The 24,360-nt window shown below is 43.0% G+C and overlaps 1 pseudogene; it reads right to left on the bottom strand.

The window, feature by feature from the left end:
• Window positions 1-4,585: 4,585 nt before the first annotated feature.
• Window positions 4,586-23,709, bottom strand: LOC101022692 (annotated as a pseudogene).
• Between the last annotated feature and the right edge of the window lie 651 nt (window positions 23,710-24,360).

Raw genomic sequence — 24,360 nt, 5'->3', positions numbered from 1 at the left:
GCTCCTGTACAGCCAGCCGCCACTGTGCTCCTGTACAGCCAGCAGACTGTGAAACAACTACATCTCTTTTCTTTGTAAATGACCCAGCCTCAGACGTTCCTTTACGACACAAAAACAGCCTGATACACCCACTCCCAATCCCATTTAAGGATGATGTACGTGTCGTATAATGAAGAAAGAGACAGCAGCAGCATAGTTTTGTAAGGCCCAAGGAAGTGACCTCTTCTGTGACGGCAAGGCCTAGTGGGAATCCTGGCCGTCACTTTTATATGAGGAAATGCTCAGCGTAGAGTGTCATCGCTAAAACTCTGCCTGTCACCCCAGTGAACCCGAGTGCTGAGAGCCTGCCGCGGCAGCGCTGCTGTCAGTGTGTGGTTGCTTGCTGCAGGAGGCCAGTGGTCAGGGCACAGTTTTGGTGCTGGGAAAAAAGATGTTTGAGACCTAACCCTGCCACCTCCTGGCTGTGGGAAGTCATTTAATTTTTGTGAGCTTCAGCTTCCTCCCCTGTAAGGAGGAGTTAATAATATTTCAGACCTCATAGAACTGTTAGGAGGATGAAATGAGATAACAGAGAACAAACGCCAGCCTGGAGCCTAGGACAGAGTAAGCACTGACAAGCGCAGCTATCGTTATTCCTAAAGGTCTAGAATTTGGGTTCTTAGATCTCTTCAGGTGAAACTGAGTTTCCCTGCAGTCCCCAGCACAGGTGCACAGCTTTTTCCTTTGGTTACTCAAAGGAAAAAACCCCAACTGTAAATCTGTCACATTTTCTGTTGATGCAATAGTTTTAGATATTTAAATATTCATGTGTTTGGCAAATGCATTAGGGCCACAGTGATAAATGTGAAACATATAGATGGTTATCGGAGACATTAAAGGGAGACAGATGGTCTTTTGGGCACCAGGGATTGACTGAGTATGTATTAGTAATTCAGACTATAACATGTCATTAAGTTTTAAGCCATTTTTCTTTCCTTTCTCTATAGGCTGCAACACTAGGTGTGCTATATTGACGAGAGCAAAGTATAACACAGATCAATATGATGAATTTTAAAGGGAACTGGAAGTACGCAGGATGTATACCTTGAAACATTTGATTTTTCTTGTAACGGGAAGTAGCTTTATTATTTCAGTTATAGGTCAGCGATATAAACATTATACAAGCAATTCATTTTTGTGTGAAAAAATTTTTGGAATATAGAGATAAGAAGAAAAATATTTTCTGTAGTTTTTCCACTCCAACACATCACTTAAAATGTTTTGTTGCATTTTTCTCCAATATAACATTTCTTCCACATATAAGGTTTTTCTGTTCTCAGTTATAGTGATATTGTATGCATTATTGATTTTCTAATTCTCTTCCTTTTCACCTATTGTTATGCCATAAACATTTGAAGCCCACTTTAATCTTAATAAATAATAATAATTATGGCTAACATTTATTGAGTGCTTACTATCAGACACTAAGCAATTGCATGAATTAATACCTTTCCTCCTTACAACAACCCTACCAGGCAGATCTATTACTAGTCTCACGTTACAGAGAAGAAGACAGAAACCAGAGGAGTTTCAAGAACTTGCCCATATCATAGACAAGCGCACACGAGAGAGTGAGAATTAGCACCTGGACAATCTGGATCCTGAGTTCGATTCTAACAACTGCTCTAAATCATTCTCAAATTATTAGTGTTATGAGGCAGTATTTATTTTAAGCAGAGGCACTGACAACTTTCGCATCTAATCTTGCCCATTAATGTGGATATATCCACCACCTTGTAAAGTGCATAACTTGTAACAAGAACTCGCTGCATGTTTTTTTTCTTTGAATGAATGAATTAATTTCTAATTTGGATGCAAGACATTAGCAAAATGCCATAGTAGATAAATATGTTGCATTGACTCAGTGAAATGTAAGTGAGGTAGAAAGTGTTTTCCAAAAATGATGGCAAACATGTTTCCCATCCTACTTGCCCTACCAGAACCTCGCCACTCCCCATCAAATGTTGAGTCCATGGCTGCTCTCCTTGAATCTTAGTGGCTCTTTGTAGGTCAGCCTCAGCTAATTAAGAGTGAGATAATTGATGCCAGATGACTTCTGAGGCTAGGTCAAAACTGAGGAAACAGCTTCTGCACCACTCTCACTTGGGATGCTTAATCTTGGAACTCAGCCAGATTCTGGGTGGGAGCCAAGTAGCTGTGTGGAGGGGCCTTGGGGATGGCTGTTCCAGCCCACAGCTGCTGTCAGTCTCCAGACAGGTGAACACTGAGTCTTCAGATGACCTCAGCCCCAGGAGCTGCCCCTACTGATGCCACATGCAGCAGAAATGATCCACTCCCTCTGAACCCAACCCAAATGCAGATTCACGAGGTCCATGAATGCTTGCTCTTGCGTACCCACTGGGTTTGGGGTTGCTTGTTACATAGTAATAGGTAGCTAGGACATGAGACTCACTGTTCATATTTATACCTTTTAAGAATCACTTGGCTAAATCAGTAGTTGGAAACCAATTTGTGGATTAAAACAGCATTGATTTATTTGTAAAATTCTAGTATTTTATTTAGACTTACTATCACCGGCAGAAGTAGATACGTTCTCTGATAGATAATTGTCTACTTTCCACTAGACAATTATCAATGTTTTAACTTCTAGGATGAATTTACTTTCACTTTTAAAAGAAATTTAGACATACGTGTGTGTGTGTGTGAGAGTTGTTCAAGATCTAAGTATCATGATTATCTCATTATCTTCTCTTCAGTTAAAAGGACAAACCCATAAAAAGTGGCAGAAATAAAAACAGCAACAAATAAACATAAATGGAAAATTTTGACCCTGAAATCTCAGAGGTTTGCTTTGTAATAATTGAAAAAAGAAAATCAAAGAGAATTTTATTTACTAATTTTATAGCTAGGCTGATTTAGGACTTGCTAGAAAAGTAGAAATATTATACTTTATTGATTTATGACTCCAGTTTTTCAATTTGTATCTTTAGTTATTGAAAATATAAATTTATCGTGCCCTGATCTTGAGAAGGATTGTATGTAAAATTGCTCGGAATCTTTACATGCATCATCCCAATTAATTCTCACATAATCCCCTGACATAGTACTAACATCATTCCATTTTCTTTTTTTTTTTTTTGAGACGGAGTCTCGCTCTGTCGCCCAGGCTGGAGTGCAGTGGCCGGATCTCAGCTCACTGCAAGCTCCACCTCCTGGGTTCACGCCATTCTCCTGCCTCAGCCTCCCAAGTAGCTGGGACTACAGGCGCCCGCCACCTCGCCCGGCTAGTTTTTTGTATTTTTTAGTAGAGATGGGGTTTCACTGTGTTAGCCAGGATGTTCTCGATCTCCTGACCTCGTGATCCACCCGTCTCAGCCTCCCAAAGTGCTGGGATTACAGGCTTGAGCCACCGCGCCTGGCCATCATTCCATTTTCATAGAAGAGGACGCTGAGGTTCATAGAAGTACAGTCATACACTGCCTAACAAGGCTCTTGTCAATGACAGACCCGGTATGGGATGGTGGGCTCATAAAATTATGATGGAGCTGGGTGAGCACTAATCATCTAGTGACATTGTAGCCTTTCTGTGTCATAGTGCAATACATTATTCATGTGTTTGTGCTGGTGCTGGTATAAAGAAACCTGCTCTGGTGCCGGTGGTGTAACAGTATAGCACACAATGTAAGGTATAATACTTAATAATGAAAATAAGCAACTACGTTAATAGTTTATGTGTTTACTACACTTTTTATTGTTATTTTAGAATGTACTCTTTCTACTTATTAAAAAAAGTTAACTATATAGCAGCCTCAGGCAGATCCCTCAGGAGGTATCCAGAAGGCACTGTTATCCCAGGAGATGGCAGATCCATGCGTGTTATTGCTATTCACTATTGCTAATGCAATAACTTTCTTCAAAGCTGCATTGGATGAATTAAAACCAGAAATTGTAAATGCCTGCTAGAGGAACTTATGGAGTGAAGCCATGAATGATTTTAAAGGCTTCTCTGGGATCAGTGGAGAAGTTAGGAAAATCATTCATGCAGCAAGACAGATTGGTGGAGAAGGGTTGCAGACATGCTTGCTGAAGTGGCAGAAGATATTGAAGGCCATCAAGAAGAGTTAACAAATGAGGAATTAGAAGAACTTGTTGAATCGTCTGCAGAGAAAGATGAAGAAATGAAGCAGAACCAGCAACATGGACATAATCGAAATGTACTGCAGTATTTCAAATTGCACAGACATTAAAAAACCAAATTATGGAATATCTTAGGATGGAATGCAGTGTTAAAATTACTCATATTCTCACTGAAGAATTGTAATCTCTGCAGCAACACTTCGATGAATTGAAAATTCACACAACATCTGATTGCAGTGTTCTTCCAGCAGGTCTCGGCAAAAAAACACAACACAACAAAAAACAAAAAAACAACCCTTCAATTCTCAAGGATCCCCAAACATCAGCATTGTCTGCTCCTGACACCCAGCAAAAAATACACTGTCATGGCATGATGCTCTGGGGTCACGCGAAGCAGGTGATCTTCCCCCCATGTATCATCAGGAGGGCAGTAGTAGCCGAACGATATGTCAAAACGTATACGTCATTCGCCTCACTTCATGTCATCCCATAGGCGCTGTATCACCTCACATTACTACAGGAAGGGTGAGTGCAGTACAGTAAGATAGTTTGAGAGAGAGAAAGAGAGACCAGTCACATGACTTTTATTACAGCCTATTGTCTTAATTGTTCTATTTATTAGTAGATATGGTTGTTAATCACATATGGTGCCCAGTTTACAAATTAAGCTATATTTCCGGTATGTATGTATGTATGTATAGTAAAAAGAATAGCGTATATAGGGTTGTTTATTATCTGCAGTATTAGGCATTCACTGGGAGTCTTGGCACTATTCCCTGCAGACAAGGGGGAATTACTGTACACATTTGGAGAGATACATTTTCTTCCATAAATCCACAGAAAATCGAGATGTTCATTGTTGAAATACCTTAAGGGCTCGCAGGACATCAGTAAAGAACATACAGCCAGCCGCACATTTTGGTGAGCCTATGGAGAGAGATATTCCCTACCTCTAAGCTGTCTGGCCCTTTGTTGGGGTGAGGGGGCAGACTTCTGAGGGCAACAAGGACTTCCTGGAGCTCCTAAATGCAAAGCTCATTTGCTTTTTATCACAAAATGTGGTCCAAAAAACAGAGTTCTTATGACATAAATGCTATTGTCCTAACTCTTTGGGAGAAAAATCTATTTTTCAAAATACGACACAAAAGACTTATCTAGGAAACCATTGTAAGGTTTTAGTTGCTGTAATTAAGAGGTTTCAAACTTCTGTGTAGAATGTCCTTTAAATGATTGAGCGCCCCAAGTGTTTATGCTAAAAAGAATCTTACAGTTAAATGAAATTGGTGCTGATATGGAGACACTGAAAATGGGCGCACTTTTGTGTGTAAGTCGAATGCCCATTCAAGCCTGCAAAGGAAACACTTACTCTAAATATCCTCTCTTCCTCACTCATGTTGTCATAACATAAACTGCGGTCAAGATCATGTCTCTCCACCCAACCCCATCAAACAAAAATAAAAGGTCTGCTCCTGAAAACCCTGCCTTCGTTGCTAAATCTCTGTGTTAAATAAAGAGAGCCTAGAGCGATTTCTACTAGGTGCCGTGATGCATTTCTCAGTCCCTTTCTCACCTGCTTGGCACAGCTCTTGTTGTGCAGTACCACATATCTCCTGTAGATGGCTCTACCTCCCTATTAGCTCCCTCTATCCACAAGCGGCTGCAAGTCTTTAAGCTCCTATTAGTAGCTCTGTTGGAGTTTGAATCAGGGACTGTGAAATGTAGTTCCAAACCTCACTGACCTAAGTGATAGTGGACACTGTTTATGTAGAAGGGAAAGCCATGAAACATTTAAATAAGGGGAGGCTGGAAAGGTCCACTTGGTGGGATGTCCTGATGGGTGGCATGGTTTAGCCTCTGCAGAGATGCACCGAGGTGCACTAACTTTGGGTAACTCTGTAGAGTCTTTGCAGCATCACAAAGCATTTTAGCATTTTGAAAAGCTCTGAGAAGTTCCGTAGAAAAAAACCGTGCTGATTTGCAAGAATTTTTTTTTAGAGATTCTACATACTAATTTTAACTATCAATATACATTTTTTTTTTCTTTTGCCTTCTGCTTCTTGTGACTGTTCCCATCAGAAGTATTCTCCTTGACTTCATCTAATACCTTTATACGGTAAGTTTAGGGGTCAAAACTACAGTATGGTAGCCACGGCTGATTTTATAAAGAAAACTTTTTGGAACACAGCCACACGCATTTGTTGACCTATCATCCCTGTGTGCTGCTTCTGTGCTACAAGGGTAGAGTCGAATGGTTGTGACACAGAATGTGTGACTTGTGAAACCAAAAATATTTACTATCTGGGCCTGCAGGGCTGGGCGGGGTCAGGGGCAGCTCCATGGTGTTCTGAATGGCATTTAGCAGCAAGGTCTTCACCTTGGTGCTGTGGGTGAGGCTGAGGCGTGTGGCCCTGGAAGATGCTTCAGGTGTCCTTCTCAGGCCCTCCAAGTCCGAGTTGCTCTCAGAGGAGGGGTTGAGGGCAGTGGGCACAGGGGGTCCTTGTTCTCAGCATAGACATCAGCACCAGCCTTCAGAAGGAGGAAGGTGAGGGTCGAGGATCCCAGTCCAGCTGCCAGGTGCAGCGGTGTGTTTCCCACAAAGGTGCGAGCGTTCACGTTGGCCCGGAGCTTGGTGACCAGATGGGTGACCAACCCCAGCGCCTCCATCTCTGTGGCTAGATGCAAGGCTGTTCGGCTCCCCTGCTGCTCTGTGACCTCCACTTCAGCCCCACTGTTCACCAGCAGATCCAGACACTCAGGACTTCGAGCTTGGACCGCCAGATGTGCTGGATACAGTCCCTCAAAGTCAGGCATGTGCAACAGCTGGGGCACAGCGGGAGCTCCACTCCAAAGCAGTGCACACAGCAACTCTGAGGCACTAGCGCCTGCCTGCAGTGCCAGGTGCATGGCTGAGTCTCCACGCCAATCAGCAGTGCCGGGTCTGCACCCACCTGCAGTCGAAACCTCACCACCCTTGTCTGCCCAGTGATCACCGCCAGGTGCAGGGGCGTCTGGTGCAAGTGGTTGGTGAGGTTGACGACGCCGAGGTGCTTGGCGTGGTAGATGACGTGGGCTATCTGCTCCATGACACTGGTCGGCCTGTGGATAATGGCCAGGTGCAGTAGCATGTCTCCGTTCTCATCCGCACTGTCAGCGGGTGGTGCCGTCCCACCAGCAGCAGGGCTCTGTGGTGACACCGTAGTGGAGTAGGGCCCGGGCACTGTGCTGCACCAGGCTGAACAGGCACCTATTGTACTCTCAGGCTTGCTACAGCATCTCCAAGGCTTGCGGCTCACACTGGCCGGGGCGCGGGGGGAGGTGGTCCTGGAGGGGGTGCTCAGCTGTGTGGCTTCCTCCTTGGAGTCCCTTCCAGGCACTGAATGCCAGGCTCTTTATGCCACCCCTGCCCCAACAGCAGGACTCCATTGCCGGCCGCCAGGAGGTGGCTGAGGTAGGAAGTCATCCTGTGGCGGTGGCAAACATGTCATCCGTCATCCGGGAGGCTGCTGAGTGTCCCGGTGAGGAGTCAGTGGAGCCCTGGCGCACTCCAGAGAGCCCCGCCCACTCTGGGGAGACCTGCCTACTAGCCTGGGGTGTCCGTCTGAGCATGGCTCAGGGCTGTTTCTCTGCTGAGGCCCTTGCTAAGGAGGAAAAGCAAAGTGACGCAGCGGGCCACCTCCAGTCTGGAGGCACCCGAGCCTTACAAATGCCCTTCCGTGAGACTTGAGCGCAAATTTATCATGATCAGCAAGGCCAGGTTCAAGGAGGGCAGTGGATTTTCGTCTACCAGCGCTTGTCTGCCACAGACCTCCTAAATTGGAAACAACATACTGTCTCCTATACGGAAAAGCCTCAAACCCTCATAGACTTGATGAGGTCCATTTTTCTGACCCATAACCCCACCTGGTCAGACTGCCACCAGCTCCTTTTAACTCTGTTCAACACAGAGGAGCACAGGAGAGTGACTCAAGCAGCCCTCCAACGGCAAGAGAACACTATGCCAGATGGTACAAATGATGTTTGGCATTATGCCCAGGAGTGGTTCCCAGAGATAGACCCCAACTGGGACCTAAATGATGCAGAGGAGCTTCAGCATCTGCAAAGGTATCGGGAGGCACTTCTAAATGGGATAAGAGTGGGAAGAAAGCAATGAATATAGGAAAGATGTTAGAGGTGCTCCAAAAGACTGATGAGAACCCCAGTTGGTTTTATGAGAGGCTCTGTGAGTCATACCAGCTCTATACTCCATTTGATCCAGAGGCTGCTGAAAATCAGCGCATGGTGAAGACATCATGTCTTATCCAGGTGCAGGGTGACATTAAGCGGAAACTTCAGAAACGGGAAAGTTTCTCAGGCATGAATGCTACTCAGCTTATAGACATGGCTCCTAAGGTGTATGTTAACCATGAACAAGAGGAAAAGAAGGAAACTGAGCGGAGGCTCAAGAAAAAGACTGAGCTATTAGTGGCTGCCCTGGTTGCAAGAGAGACTGGCATTGTGAGGGGGCATGGACATGGTCGCAGACGTGGTTGTGGAAGAGGTTAGTCTAGACCAGGTTTTGAAGGCTGGAAAAGGCTGGAGAAGGATCAATGTGCATTGTGCAAAAAGAAAGGACGCTGGAAGGATGGATGTCCAGAGAAAGATAAGGGCAATAGCCATGACCAGGGAGTTTGACTGGAGCCTCTGGCCACCAGCTGCTGTGTTCTGAGATCGGACATCGATCTAATCAGCCTAGCAGAGGTAGCAGGCTATGAGGACTGAGACAGACCGGCCTCCATTTCTTTGGGCTCCCAGGAGCCTATGGTCTCAGTGGAGATGGGGGGCCAATAGATGGACTTTATGGCAGATACGAGAGCTGAGCATTTGGTAGTGACGCAACCTATAAGGCCACTATCCAGGAATTACACAACTATTATTGTGGCAACCAGAGTCTCGGAGAAGAGACCCTTCCGTCAATCAAGGAGGTGTATTATTGGAGGATGAGAAGTCCAGCGTGAGTTTCTGTACCTTCCAAATTGTCCAGTCCCCTTGCTAGGAAGAGACTTACTCCAAAAACTGCAGGCGCAAATTTCTTTCGAGCCACCAGGGAACATGTCTTTAAACCTGAGTCAGCCAAAGACTATAGTATTAACCCTCACCTTCCCAAGGGCTGAGGAATGGAGACTATATGCAGAAACAGCACTTAGGCGAGAAGTGCCAGGACCACTTGAAATGTATGGATTACTTGCAAAGATTGCGGGAGTGTGGACTGAAGACAATCCACCGGATTGGCTGTAAATCAGGCACCAGTCTTGGTGGAGCTAAAGCTCGGAGTGACTCCGGTATGGGTTCGTCAATACTCGTTGTTCATAGAGGCCATAAGTGGCATTCAAAAGCACATAGATTGGATCTTTAAGCATGGCATCATAGTGAAGTGCAGGTCCCCTTGGAACACACTCCTTTTGCTGGTATGGAAGTCAAATGACCAACATAGGCCAGTGTAAGATTTACGCACAGTGAACTGGGCTACAGTTTCCATTCATCCAGTGATACCTAACCCACTGGATGGTTGGTGGGTCACGTTTCCACAAGCGCTGCGTAGTTTACTTGCCTGGATCTCAAAGATGCATTCTTCTGTCTACTGCTGATCCCTGTGAGCCAGCCTATCTTTGCATCTCATTGGGGAAAAGCTCAGCCCTATTATGATCCAAAATTCCAGCCTGGGATTTGGTTTGAGATCCATAGTGGGATGAAAGAAGGGAGGCTTCTAAATCAAGTTAGAGTCTCACCTACTCAGAGAGAGACTCAGCTCTGTACTATAATTCTTGTCAAGTGGCATTCATGGGATCTGCCTATCCCATAGTCTCAACTACCATAAGGAGTTCAAGGAGTAGCAGTTGTGGAAAAAGGAACTGCATGTTTCCTAACTGCACCAGCAGGGTGCCAGAATTAACTTGCTGGATTGTGTATTGAGCTCCACCGGCTCCCTGACTACCACAAAACAGCCCATGGTATATATTAAACTCTTAGCAAAACCTGATTGCAGAACAGATACTTGTAGTCTTATAAATCTCACTATCCTGGAACCAGACCAATCTATATGGGCTACAGGTTATCCCATAATCCTATAAAATGTGGTCAGCAAACAAAGGATAGCTCATATATTATAAGGAAGGCAAAAACCCATTCCATTCCACAATTCCAGGTCTAAAAGAAACTCCTCTCTCCAACAAAAGAATCTGTTTGCCCAAGTAGCTGAGAATATAGCTGACAGCCTAGGAATATCCTCATGTTATGTATGTGGAAGAACTAACATGGGAGATCAATGGCCATGGGAGGCAAGGGATTAATGCCTCAAGATAATTTCACTTTGCCTGACTCCACCACTGACCTAACTGTTTCTGGTCCAAGTGTCTGGCTGTTAAAACCCTCCATAATAGGAAGATTCTGCATTGCTCATTGGGGGAAGGCTTTCACAGATCCAGTAGGAGGACTTACTTGTATAGGGCAACAGTATTATGATGAAACTAAAGGGAAGACCTTATGGATGTCAGAAAATAGCACTTCATTACCTGATTTAAACTCTTTCTCCCGATTTCCTACTTCAAACCACTCCTGGTATCAGCTAGAAGCTCTAAACACCTGGCAAGCACCCTCAAGCGTTTACTGGATCTGCAGAACGTGAGCAGATAGACAACTGCCTGCCAAATGGACAGGAGCTTGTGTACTAGGAACAGCAGACCATCCTTTTTCCTAATTCCCCTAAAACAAGGAGAGGCTCTAGGATACTCTGTTTATGATGAAGTTAAAACAAAAGTCAAAATAAGCATAGATGCAAACATGAAAAAGGACACAGATATAGGGGATTGGAAAGAAAATGAGTGGCCCCCTGAAAGGATTATCAAGTATTATGGACCCACCACTTGGGCACAGGATGGGTCATGAGGATACTGTACCCCTATCTATATGCTCAACAGAATCATAAGGTTACAAGCTGTTCTTGAAATCATAACTAATGAAACAGCAAAAGCTTTAGACTTGCTAGCCCAGCAAGACACACAAATGAGGAATGCTATCTACCAGAATAGACTAGTATTAGATTATGTACTGGCCCAGGAAGGGGAGTATGTGGAAAATTCAGCCTAACGAATTGCTGCCTAGAAGTTGATGGTAATGGAAAAGCAGTCATGGAAATTACTGCCAGAATGCGAAAACTAGCCCATGTTCCAGTTCAAACCTGGAAAGGGTGGTCTCCAGACTCCCTCTTCAGAGGATGGTTTTCATCTTTTGGTGGATTTAAGACTTTTATAGGGGGCTTCTCAGCCATCCTGGGCGGGTGCCTGATACTCCCTTGTCTCTTGCCTCTCCTAATCAGAAGCGTTCAGTTGACTATAGAAGCAGTCGTAACCAGGCAAACCGCTAGTCAAATAATGGCCTTGACCAAATATCAATCACTGCCCAAAGAGGAATGTGCGCCACCCTATGAAGAAATAGAAGATAGTGGTGCTTTCTATTAAATATTGCCTTTATGAAAAGCACCAAAGGGGGGAATGAAGTAGAAAATTAAAAATAAGAAGTTTCTGTTTCCTACGACAGAAAGTTATTATTTGAGGGGCAAAGGCCCCATACAACCAACCTTCACCAAGTGGGAAGTTTAAAAAGAATATTAACTGCCTGTCTGTGAACCATTAACCATATCTCTCCTCCACATACTTTGCAAGTTTGTAAATGCCTGTTTTTTTCTGCTGTACAGCTGCAAGGTCACAAAACAGATAGGCACAGGCTGCAAAACATGTTTTCCCAAGATGCGAGACATGTCATAGAATGATTAACTGCCTTTGTTCTTGCTTCTGTAAGCTTGCTTCCTGCATCACATTTTTCACGCCCTTGCTTGCATAAAAATGCATGTTCTCTTTGTTTGGTGCTCAGACTTTCTGGACACAGGTCTGCTGAGCTGGTGTACACCTTAATAAATCCTCCTGTAACCTTATTGTTCTCTCCAGCTCTCTGATTTCCTGCTACAAGCTGGTTCCTGATCCACTCATCATTTCCCTTACAGAGCACTTTATAAACCATTTTAAAGTGATTTAACTAGCAAAATTAAGTATGTACAGCACTTTACTTTTCATATGCATAATAAAAATTAATTCTCTTAATATGTCAATTTCTGGGCTGAAAATTATTCAGATAAAATTCAATATCCATTTTATTTTATTTTTTTGAGATGGAGTCATGCAATTTGTTTTCTTCAGTACTGCTTAAAATAGCAATGTATTACAAAGAACCCATATAATGGATGTCATAAATAAATTTCATAAAATGCACAGGATGTTGTAATAAGGAACCTTTGAAGCTGTCAACAGATACATCTGTATCTGTTGTATCTGTATGTTGGTGTGTGAAGATGTACTTTGGCATATCAATGGGTTCAATTACAGAGACATGTAAACAGAGTATGTGTCTTTGTTAGCCACATATACATACAAAAAATATGGTAACATTTGTTCTTTCTTGGCATGTATATTGTAAGTGAATTTTTTTTTCTCTTATCTCTGCAATGAGCATGTGTAAAAGTTCTAGTAAAAGTTTAGGATTAATGAAATAATCCTCGGGAGGAAAAGGAATGTGAATCTGGCACAAACCAAAATAATTTCTCACTTACTATTTTGTTTTTGTCTGTTGTTATCTTCTGTGAACGTTTAGCCTCTTCAACAGTAAAGAGGATATTTTTATGTGCACTTGTAGATTTTAATGCAAACTTTTAATTGTATATATATTTTTATTATATGCAGGTTTATTACATATATGCAAACAATAACAATGAACTCTTCAGCTCTATGTGTTCGTTCTTTCAATCCATTTATTTCTCCAACATAAGCCAAATACCTATTATGTAGCAGACACATTCTACCATCTCTCAGGACCCTTTCATCCTTAAAAATTTCATGTTTACCTCCCCAGCTGGAGCAAGCCGAGAGACTTAAAATTGGAGGATTAGGATTCAATCTCAATAGAAGCTTTTATTCCGCTTTTTCAAATGAAAGCATTTCTGAAATTAGAAAATATTTGTAAAAGATAACCTTTAAATACCCTCCTGAAAATGTGTAACAGTCTTAAATACTACTATTATCATAAATACCTGATTCAATACATTCTATACATCTAAGTATTAAAAAAAATAGCTGTACCTATTCATTTGAATACTGAGTTTTCTTTGGCTTTAAGTTTTTTGAAAAAGTAAGAATTACTTTGTTTAAAAAATTTATTATTTTCATTTCAGCCCTCTTTTTTGTGGTACTTCTAAGAAGGAAAGTGTATCTAGATGCCAATCACATGAGTAGAACTGCCTGTTCTATATACCATAACCCACTTAATGTAAGACACTGTGAGTTACGGGATGCCCCCTTATTTTATGTATTAGTAAGAGAATGTTTAAAATGCTGCCAATAGGCTGAATGCAGTGGTTCATGCCTGTAATTCCAGCACTTTGGGAGGCCGAGGCAGGAGGATCACCTGAGGTCAGGAGTTTGAGACCATCCTGGCTAACATGGTGAAACACCGTCTCTACTAAAAATACAAAAAATTAGCTGGGCATGATGGTGTGTGCCTGTAATCATAGCTACTCAGGAGGCTGAGGCAGGAGAATCACTTGAACCCAGCAGGCAGAGGTTGTTTACAATTACATGCCTTGGGGTTTTCTTCTTTTTACTTCTAGTGTATTTTGATGTTATTTTTAATTAGTATGGGCAGAGGGAAAAAAGATAGCTTCAAATGGGTAAACTTTTCTTTTAATGAATACAAGCCATGGGTGGCTGACCATGAGATAAAAAGATAGGCTTTAGATTCACACAAGACTGGGTTTAATTCCTAGCTTTTCTGCTCGCTAGATGTGTGACCTTGGGAACATTACTTATCACCATGTATGTTTTCCTATATGAAAAAGAGGATAATAATATATCCTTCAAGGGTGGTTGCGTATAAGTAATGTATGTGTATCTGGCATTTAATCCAGTGCCTCACACATGATTATCAGCATTATTAACTGAAACTACTGCGGCTATTATTAGCATTATTATTGTTGTTTTAAACCTGCAGATGTCTCTTACTTATGGACCTCAAGCTTATTTTAAATTACTATATATTATCTCAGACTAGGGAAGAAACGGATAATTCTTCGCTTAAATTTTTAGCTACTTTAGATAAGTGACCTGAGCGTAATCCTGCCCATCAGAAGACTTTATTTTAGCAACTTCTGCTATGTCATTTCCCAGTGGGACAAGAGGCTTCCTTGTTGTCTCTTCCTTTTGGCTTTGGTGGCAATTTACAAAGATGCATCCTTGAGCACCCAAGATGGCATTCTCATCTACAGTTTTAGCACACAACAGTGGACTATAAAGTAAATCATGAGTTCCAGGGTAAAGAGTGAAAGTCTTAGCAGAATAGCTCTTAAGCTCTGAGGGATCCAGATGGACAGCTCCAGAACCAATCAGACATGGGGTTACTAGCAGAGAGAGATTTGGGTCAGAAGTTGTTAGACAAACAGATTGGGATATACAGGAAAGAGCAAATTTAAATATACTGCCCCATAATTTTTAGTCAGTTTCCTAGTTCTGAAACTAGATCAGTTAAACAGCTGTTTTCTGTATTAGGAGGTGGCATGCAGATGGGCTGTGCCTTTTTAGTTACAGAGGAGGAAGGTGGTGATGATCTGACATGTTTTTTTTTTTTTTTTTTTGAGATGGAGTCTCGCTCTGTTGCCCAGGCTGGAGTGTAGTGGCAGGATCTCGGCTCACTGCAAGCTCCGCCTCCCGGGTTTAGGCCATTCTCCTGCCTCAGGCTCCTGAGTAGCTGGGACTACAGGCGCCCACCACCTCGCCCGGCTAGTTTTTTGTATTTTTAGTAGAGACGGGGTTTCACCGTGTTAGCCAGGATGGTCTCGATCTCCTGACCTTGTGATCCGCCTGTCTCGGCCTCCCAAAGTGCTGGGATTACAAGCTTGAGCCACCGCGCCCGGCCGATCTGACATGTTTTTTGCTGCCTTTATTACAAGTAATAAGCTTAAGCTTGCAGGACCTCAGTTAAAAGGCAGGAGCCATTTCATTGAGTGCAAGACAGAAAAATGGAGGAAAAATCCGAAAGCATTAGTTTGGAGACTTACAGCCCACAAAAAATTCAGGATTTAGTTCAAACTGCAGAAAATAATAAAAACTCAAGAACAACTAACGACATGTGTGCTACAGTTTTTGCAAACATCATGTTTCTCTCTCCAGTCCCCTGTTAAGAAAAATAAATCACAGTAAGTCAAATTTACTTGCAAAGTAAGTCTTAGTCTTATTATATTTGGCCTAATTATTTACATAAAGTACAGTAGGAATAATTATTTGCCATACTGGGTCCTTTTATTTTCTTGAGATGGAGTCTTGCACTGTCGCCTGGGCTGGAGTGCAATGGCGCTATCTCGGCTCACTGTAACCTCTGCCCACCAAGTTCAAGCAATTGTCCTGCTTCAGCCTCCCAAGAGTAGCTGAGATCACAGGCACCCACCACCACGCCTGGCTAATTTTTTGTATTTTTAGTAGAGACAGGGTTTCACTATGTTGGCCAGGCTGGTCTCAAAATCCTGACCTCATGACCCACCTGCCTCAGCCTCCCAAAGTGCTGGGATTGCAGGTGTGAGCCACGGTGCCTGGCCTCATACTGGCTCTTTTTAAAATTGCTTTGCTAAAACTTTTTTCCATGAAGAATATCAGGTTATACTCCTTGAAGCCTTGAGTCCAGTCATGAATTTATGCCAGGTACAAAAGGTCATAAATATTTAGATAAGTTGGGCAAATTCCTCTCCTCTTGAGGTTCCATGATAATTGGGGCTCCTGAGCCTGTCAGAATGTGACATTCATTACTCACCGCAGGCCAGGAAACCTGTCCAGGGACTCTGTAGACAAGGTATGAGGCCAGTTTTTCTAAGGGGCTTTTATTGGCTTTGTAATTCAACTTTGACTCCTTACAGTATGTGTTTGTATTTGAAAGCATGCCTTGGTAAAATAAGCAGCATCTCCACTCATTTTCTGTTACAAAAGAAAACAGATTGTTATTGCGCTTATGCAAATAACTATACTGCCATAAGTTGAGACTACTCAAAAATAGTTTCTAAACCCTGAAGAAGTCAGGTAGAGAGAAAGCAATATGCTAATTTTGCTTACAGGAGTATACTCAGATTGCTGAAAGTTGTAATAACTCAAAAAATTCTTTTGACTCTGAAAAACAAAAGGATTAGCAATGTTTAACATATCATCTTCCCATGAGAGTTTTAGAAGTTTGTTGTTTTGTTTCTCTCTATTCACAATTTTTTAATTAATTAATTTTTTAAGACGGAGTCTTGCTCTGCCGCCCAGGCTAGAGTGTAGTAATGCGATCTTGGCTCACTGCAACCTCCACCTTCTGAATTCAAGCAATTCTCTTGCCTCAGCTTCCTGCTTAGCTGGGATTACAGCCACATGCCACCACCCCTGGCCTATTTTTGTATTTCTGGTAGAGAATGTGTTTCACCATGTTGGCCAGGCTGGTCTCGAACTCCTGGCCTCAAGTGATCTTCCTGCCTTGGCCTCCCAAAGTACTTGAATTACAGGCGTGAGCCACCATGCCCAACTCACAATTTTTAAAGTTGTCAAGAGATGCATACAAGAGTACCCTTCAGCATTCCATATCTAATTATAAACCACCTTTTGAGAAGGATTAAAACAAGACAACAATTGTCTGTGGGTGACAAAATTCTCAGAACTGGTATAGTTAGTAGGTAATCAAGGAAATTTGGTCATCTCTATGACACAACAATTTAATGTAAGACTTATAATTATTACTGATAACATATGCTGAGACACAGTTATAGGAATCTTATGCAATAACATATTTATATGAATATAACCCAAAGTTAAACACCATTTTATAATTCACAATGCTTTCTATATGGTTTTAATACATCACATAAGCTGTCTTTTTTTTAACCTTAGAATTTGATATTGGAAAGTTTGTCAAATATGAAAGGCTTAAAACACTGGCTATCCCAAAACAGAATCCCAGGTCAGTGTAAGTCATTCATTTAGCCAAAAACGATAACTCGAAAATTTTAAAAGGGGAAAACCGTTTACTCTGATAGGAGATTTAGCTTTCCAAACAAAACTCAGTAGAAATAGCATGAGGCCAACTACATTTGTCACTTCTCTCTCCCCTCCTTTTTGTTTTAATTTACTCAAAAGGCAAACAAATCTTTTATTGTCTCTCAATATTACATAAAAATCTTTTTAAAGAGAAAATCAAATTTTATTTTTGCATTAGTGCATCTTTAATGCTAAAGCCACTTTTTAATAAAATGTTATGAATCTATCTAGTTTTAATTGAGTATACAGTAAGATTTTCATAACTATTTATAACTCTCTTTTTTTTCTTGTTAAAGAACAGATCAATGTTCAAAAAAGCCCCATTATTTTCACATATGGGCCCTGTTTCATTGTGCTTTTAATATTTAATTTATGGAAGAAATAAATAATACCCTTTTAATTTTTATCAACTTGCTTATACATAGAATTCTTTACAAAGTTAATTTTCATAAACTTCCTATAACTTGCTTAAACTTTATTTTCTTCCAACTAAAAATAATTATTTTACTTTCTAAATTAGACAACACTTGGTTTTTTTTAAAACCACATTCCCATGCCTTTTAAAAATCAAAACCCCCCGTTTTTTTGTGTGTGTGTGTGCAAGCAGTTTTAGTTACATACCAGGTACGTAGTCTAGGATACAAGACAGAACTGCAGATAAAGTCTGACTCTTTCCAGCACAGCTAGGAGGCATGGCTAACTCCACCTGACCCCAGGCCTTGCCTAGAAATCTAATGGCTTCAAACCAGGTAAACTGGACAATTTTCCACAATCAAAGAAGCAGTTTATGACATTAAAGCACTTAGCAAATTTAACTTCTGACTTAATTTAGACTAAATGTCTAAATTTTGAAGACATTTTCATTTTACCAATAATTTTAAAACTGTATTTCCCAAAGATTACTGAAGTCACATGAACTAAAAGGCATTAGAGTTTCTATTTTTCTGACAAAATATGTAAGAGCCTTCATTTCCTTTGAAGCCAATTAATTAGAGCTCCTTTATGCAAACATCACTCCATACTTGTAGACAGGAGACGATCTAGCAGTTGTAAGTTTTCTTTTCCATTTTATGCATTTCTGACTTGTCCTGATTTCCCTCTTTTCTAAATAATTAGTCCTTCTACTTTAGGACAAGAATTGGTCATACAGGATCCTCTCTCATATAAAATTTCTTTCTTTCATAACCTTTCTTACCATAAATGCATCTTCATATCCACAGCTTTTGTTAGCTCTCTTCTCACTGCTAATTTCTGATGCCTGCCCAAATCAAAAAGGCCAGGTAAAGCAAGGCAAAACTGAGCACAGCTTTAAGTTTTGAGAGGGTCCTTTCCCAAGGAGTCCCAGGTCTGTCAGAAATTACCTTATGTCCTCTCGTGTGGGCATCAAGAGTGGCAACAAGAAAGACTAGGGAAACAATTTAGTCAACTGGAAAAAAACCCAAAAACTTAGTACTGTCCCCATTGTAAAGATGGATAAACTGAGGCACCATGCAGTTTAAAAATTCATGTTCACATAGAGTTAAGCTCCACAGCTCACTCTCTTAACTATCCGGTAATTCTGCCGACTCTATGCCCAGTCACTGATGCACCTGTATGGTAGCTCATGGCTCCCTTACAGCTTAGAACCTGGGTTTCATTCCTGCTCTACAGCTAGATAGTTTAACAATTTTTCCTCTGAATTTGTTGTATTCTAACATTATATAATTCAAATTGTATTAGTATTACTGAACCTTAAAGGGGGCTGTGATGTCTTTAGTCTTTAGAAATATTAAACAGCCTGTAAACAAAGGACTATATGTTAAAGAGTATTCAAGTTTCTATGCATTTTAAAACTGAGGCAATGTATTGAGAAACACACCTAAGAAACTGCAACCAATCTATTCTGGACAAAAATTTAGACACTATCTCTTCAAAATAAGCTATCTAGTTGTACTTACGCATATACTCCCATATATTGACAGTATTAAAAATAATTTATAAGTGTCAAAATTACAGGCCTTATGCATTTCTGTGGGCTTGAAAAATGTGATACAATATAGATTTTTTAAAGTAGTCAATAAAATGCATAAACTTCTAGAGTAATCACTGAAAATGAAAATAAGAAAAAGAAAAAAGTTCATAACAAAGGTAGTAATACTAGAAATAAAAGAGGGCTTAACATTAATAAAGCCTTGTTTATGGTTGTGAATCTTGGCCTAAAAACATTATACGCTATCCTCCCCTTCCTTTTCCTGTTGCAAAGATGTAGTGATGAACCAGGTTTGCTCATGCAGATGACAATACTCCTGAAAATGGTGGCAGAGAATTAATATGAAGGGAGTATGGTTCACCTAATGATCTCATAAATTGGAACTTCTTACCCCTCTGCCTCTTGCATATCTCCAGACTACTATGTGAGAGAGATGAAATGGCTGTTTCTACCAGCATTTTATTTGATGCTTCGTTTATTGAGTTCCTGAATAACTACTTTCAACACGTTAACAGGATCATGAAAGCATAACTACTCAAGTAGCTAAATAATTATGCAAATAACTTTTTTCCTCATCTCTAAAACATGATAATGGACAGACTATTTTTAAAAGACAACACAGTAACAAGTAGTTTATTCTTAAAACTCAGTTTTGGTTTGTTGTTAAGGCTATAGCTTGGGAAAAAGGAAACAAGAGGAGGAGGAAGAAGAAGATGATGATAACGTGAAGAAAACACAGACTGGAAGGAAGGAAAAAGAACACATGAGGGAATCAGAAGGCCTATTATGATGCCTTTTTTTCCCTCCCTGATTCATGAAATTTGAGTAAGTCCGATATCAACCAAAAAAAAAAAAAAAAAAAAGCAAAAGATACACAAATAGTCACCCCCTAAAATTTGATAAGAGATAATGCCAAGGCAGGTGGATCACCTGAGGTCAGGAGTTCATGACCCGCCTGGCCAACGTGGTGAAACCCTGTCTCTACTAAAAATATAAAAATTAGCTGGATGCAGTGGCACTCGCCTGTAGTCCCAACTACTCTGGAGGCTGAGGCAGGAGAATCGCTTGAACCCAGGAGACAGAGGTTGCAGTGAGCTGAGATAGTGCCACTGAACTCCAACCTGGGTGACAGAGCGAGACTCCCCATCTCAGAAAAAAAAAAAAAAGTGAGATAATGCTGCTACTCACACCTGGCTGAAGCGCCAGCAGGAGGAGGGCGCCCTGCAGAGACTGCAGGAGAAGGAGGACTCCTCTTCCTTGCCCTGGCTGTTCCTCCACTGTTGCCACGGAGGCCTGAGGTACAGCACCCAAAGCTTCCTACCCACCGGAAGCATCCTATCCATCCAAGGCCTGGCAGGGCAGGACCCGCAGGCTCCTACTCCCCATTCCCGGCCTGCGGACTTGCTGCTGCTGCTGCTGCCACCACTAGCGCTGATGCCAGTACAACCACTGCTGCTGCCCTCAATGCACTGGCCTACCCTACAATGCTCCTATCACCTGGCCACTGCCCAGCCGAGCCCTTGCTGTGGCCGCAGCTAGCCGCCCTCCTACCGTTCAGGCGCACTGCAGTTCTTGTAGCCGCCACCAACCCCAACAAGGCAAGCCGCAGCCCCAGGCCATCTGCAGGCTCCAGCCTCCAGCATGCAGCATTCTGGTGACTCCTCCTTCTCCTGGCACGGATCAGCTGGGCGGGCAAAGCCAGAAAAGCCTAGAGGAGGATTCAGGGAGTAGCGGCAGTAGAGCCTCACCTTGTCGTGCTGGCCACTGGGTGGCATGGGCCGGTTTCAGTGAAGGCGCTCATACCCACCCACCAAAGTCCAGCCTCTCCTTTTGGTCCAAGCTGGCCAGGAACTGGGGCCTGGAGTGGGGACTGGAAACACCACATTGCCGGCTCCCCAATCCACAGGAACCGCTGGGCCCCCCAGGGCTTGCACTCCATGGGGAGCCGAACCAGCCGGAACTCAGACCCAGCCAACCCTCCCACCCAAGTGCTGTTCCCGATCCTGACGCCTCCACGCACAGGGCCCTGTCCCCGCGTGGTGTCCGCTACTCCGTGTCTGGCGTTCCCAGGGGTCCCAGGCGGTCTCTGCAACACAGAGAGGACATTGCAGCACCGGATAGCGCCCAGCCTGCTCGTACTGTGGGCAGCAGCAGCCCGGATAGTCCCGGAACCCGCCGCTCGCTGCCGTGAGCCACGCAGCCGTGGGTAGGACCCCCAACCGGAGTCTCCCCGTCTGGGGAGAGGCAGTGACGCCTCCAGTCATGTGACGTCCCAGAGAAGCTACAACCTGCTCCCCACTGTGAAAAGTGCAGCCACGGATCCTTAAGGCCCCCAACCCGCTTCCCACGATGGGCAGTGCAGCCCCGGACAGTGGATAGCACCCCCAGCCACTCCCCAGCCGTCGGGAATGAGGCCCCGGATAGTGTACCCAACCTGCACCCCACCGCGAGCGGTGTAGCCCCCGATAGCGCCCCTAACCAGTATCCCACTGTCAGCAGTGTAGTCCCAAGAGCGTGACAAACCCGACCCCCTGCCACAGGCAATGCAGCAGCTGATGGTGCCTGTAACTGGCCCCCACTGACTGCAGCGCAGCCCCCGACGGTGCCCAGAACCCACCCCACCACCCTGCGACGGGTATCGCCCCAAACCCCCTCTTGCCGCGGGCAGTGTAGCCCCCGATAGTGCACCCAACCCGGCCTCTCTTCATGGGCAGTCTGGTCCCGGATAGCCACCACCGAATCCCGCCCGTCACACCTCCCCGCACTGGCCACTCTTACTCTCCTGTTTGTTTTTTGGTTGTTTTGTGGCCTTCTCTTCCTTTTTTTTTTTTTCTTCCTGTCTTCCTCTTAGTGAAAGTGATTTTCTCTAATATGATTTAATTTTTTTGCTTTTTACTTTTTATTTATCCTTTGTATGTTTTTGATTTGAGGTTACCATGAGGTGGTCCCATAAAATCATAATGGAGCTGAAAAATTCCTATGAGTTAGTGATGTCCTAGCCTTGGTAAGGTCATAGTGCAACACGTTACTTCACACGTTTGTGGTGCTGTTGATGTAAACAAACCTGCTGTGCTGCCAGTCATATAAAATCTAGCACATGCGATTTTGCACAGTACAGTACTGGCATTGTGCTAGTGGTGGCAGCAACAGCAAGTCTAGGGTCCGGGAAGGGGGAGTAGGAACTCTGCAGGGCCCACCTGGTGGTGTTAGTCTGTTAGTTTTTAACAAAAAACGTTAAAAAGTAAAAAAAAGGTAAAACATTTTTAAAATAGAAAAAAGCTTACAGAATAAGGATATCAAGAAACAAATATTTTTTATAGCTGTACAATGTATTTGTGTTTTAAGCAAAGTGTCATTACAAAACAGTCACGTTTAAAAAAAAAATGAAAAGTTTATAAAATAAAACTGTTACAGTACGGTAGGGTGAGTTTATTACTGAAGAAAGAAAAGTTTAAAAACAAATGTAGTGTAGCCTAAGTATGCAGCGTTCATAAGGTCTGCAGTCGTTTACATGATGTCCTGGGCCTTCCCACTCACTCCCCGCTTGCTCTCTGACTCTCCCAGAGCAACTGCCAGTCTTGCAGGCTCTATTAATGGTTATTACCCTCTACAGGTATTTTATTTTCCCATGTTTATACTGTACCTTTTCTATGTTTAGAGCCCAGATACTTACCATTATGTTACGGTGGCCTGCAGTACTCAGTACAGTCACACGCTGTCCAGGTTTGTAGCCCGGGAGCAATAGGCAATACCATATAGCCTAGGTGTGTAGTAGATTCTACTATGTTTGTGTAAGTACACTCTGTGATGTTCACACAATGACAAAATCACCTAATGATGCATTTCTCAGAAGGCATCCCCGTCGTTAGGCGATGCATGATTGTAATTTGATTAAAGTTTCATAGTAAGTGGAAGGACTGGTACCCAGGCCTGGCCAACCCCCAAAGCCCATGCTCTTAATTAGCCACTTTACTGCCTTTTTAGTTTAGGAAATTCACTAAAATCTCAACTGGTTATGCCAATTTTTGATCAATTGGATTTCTTCTTGTTGTAAACATTTAAAAAGGAAAATAATAGGCTGGCAATTTGATAATGAAGTTGCTTAGCAAGTCAGTTCTGGTATCAGCTGTGAGTGCTACAAATTGAGAGGAGATCAGACTGAGAGGGTCCAGGGCTGTTCAGAGCCAGCCTGGCTACATCAGAGGCTGAAGACGGTGTAACTGGACTAAAGACAGATGCCAGAGACAGTAAAACTGGGACTAACGGGAACAGATAAGGGCACAAGAGAACTCCAGAACAAAGCAACAGTCCATGAGCCCAACACGTTTGCCACCCAGGAGTTCAAACTGTGGCTGACCTCTCCCAGCGCTCAGCACAAATTGTAGATCAGGAAGTCAGATGAGCAGGCAAGTTCACCCAGTCATGGAGTGGCCTTACCAGTAGCTCATGGCCCCATCCAAAGATTCCAGACATGATTCCTATTAGGGAACAGGTTCAAATGACCCAACAAATAGCATTCAGCATCTGCCATGTGTAAGGCACCCCTTTAGAGTGTGGGTGCCAGGAAGAATGGAACGGGGCCTTAATTGCCAAGAACATCCAGCCAGAGGGCACAGATAACCTAATGTCCTTCGCCGGCCGCAGCATGGAGCAGGTCTCCAGGAACCTTGCTGGGAATGGTAGTGCCTGCCATTGCCTCCTCCCCACCACACTCCTAAGCATCAGGTGGTTTTCTGTTTCCAGGGCACAGCCTGGGCCTCCCCTGTGTGCCCTGAACTGAGGATGTCTTTTCCTACCTGTAAAACATCACATCCTTCATAATCACCTAGAAAGCTGTCTCCGTGGGGAAGCCTCCTCCCCACTGCCTTATATTCTGCATTGACCTGCACCCTCCCTCTGGCTGCCGTGCATTGGGAGCTTGCTAATTTGTCCTGCCCATCAGACAGTAGGGTCCTCAAAAGCAGGCACATCCATTTTCCCCGGAGCCTGGCATTTATTGAGTGCCTGTGTGGACCAGATGCTGGGTTAGGTGCTTTATATATATTATCTATATTATAATTTCCCTTCTCCATACATGAGGAAACAAAGGCTCAAAGAGGTTAACTTGAGCAAAGGCACACAGGT

Source organism: Papio anubis, chromosome 19 (assembly GCF_008728515.1).
Source record: "Papio anubis isolate 15944 chromosome 19, Panubis1.0, whole genome shotgun sequence".
Classification (NCBI taxonomy): Eukaryota; Metazoa; Chordata; class Mammalia; order Primates; family Cercopithecidae; genus Papio; species Papio anubis.
Note: the sequence above shows the minus strand (reverse complement) of the source record. Positions and strands in the feature narration are given on the sequence as shown.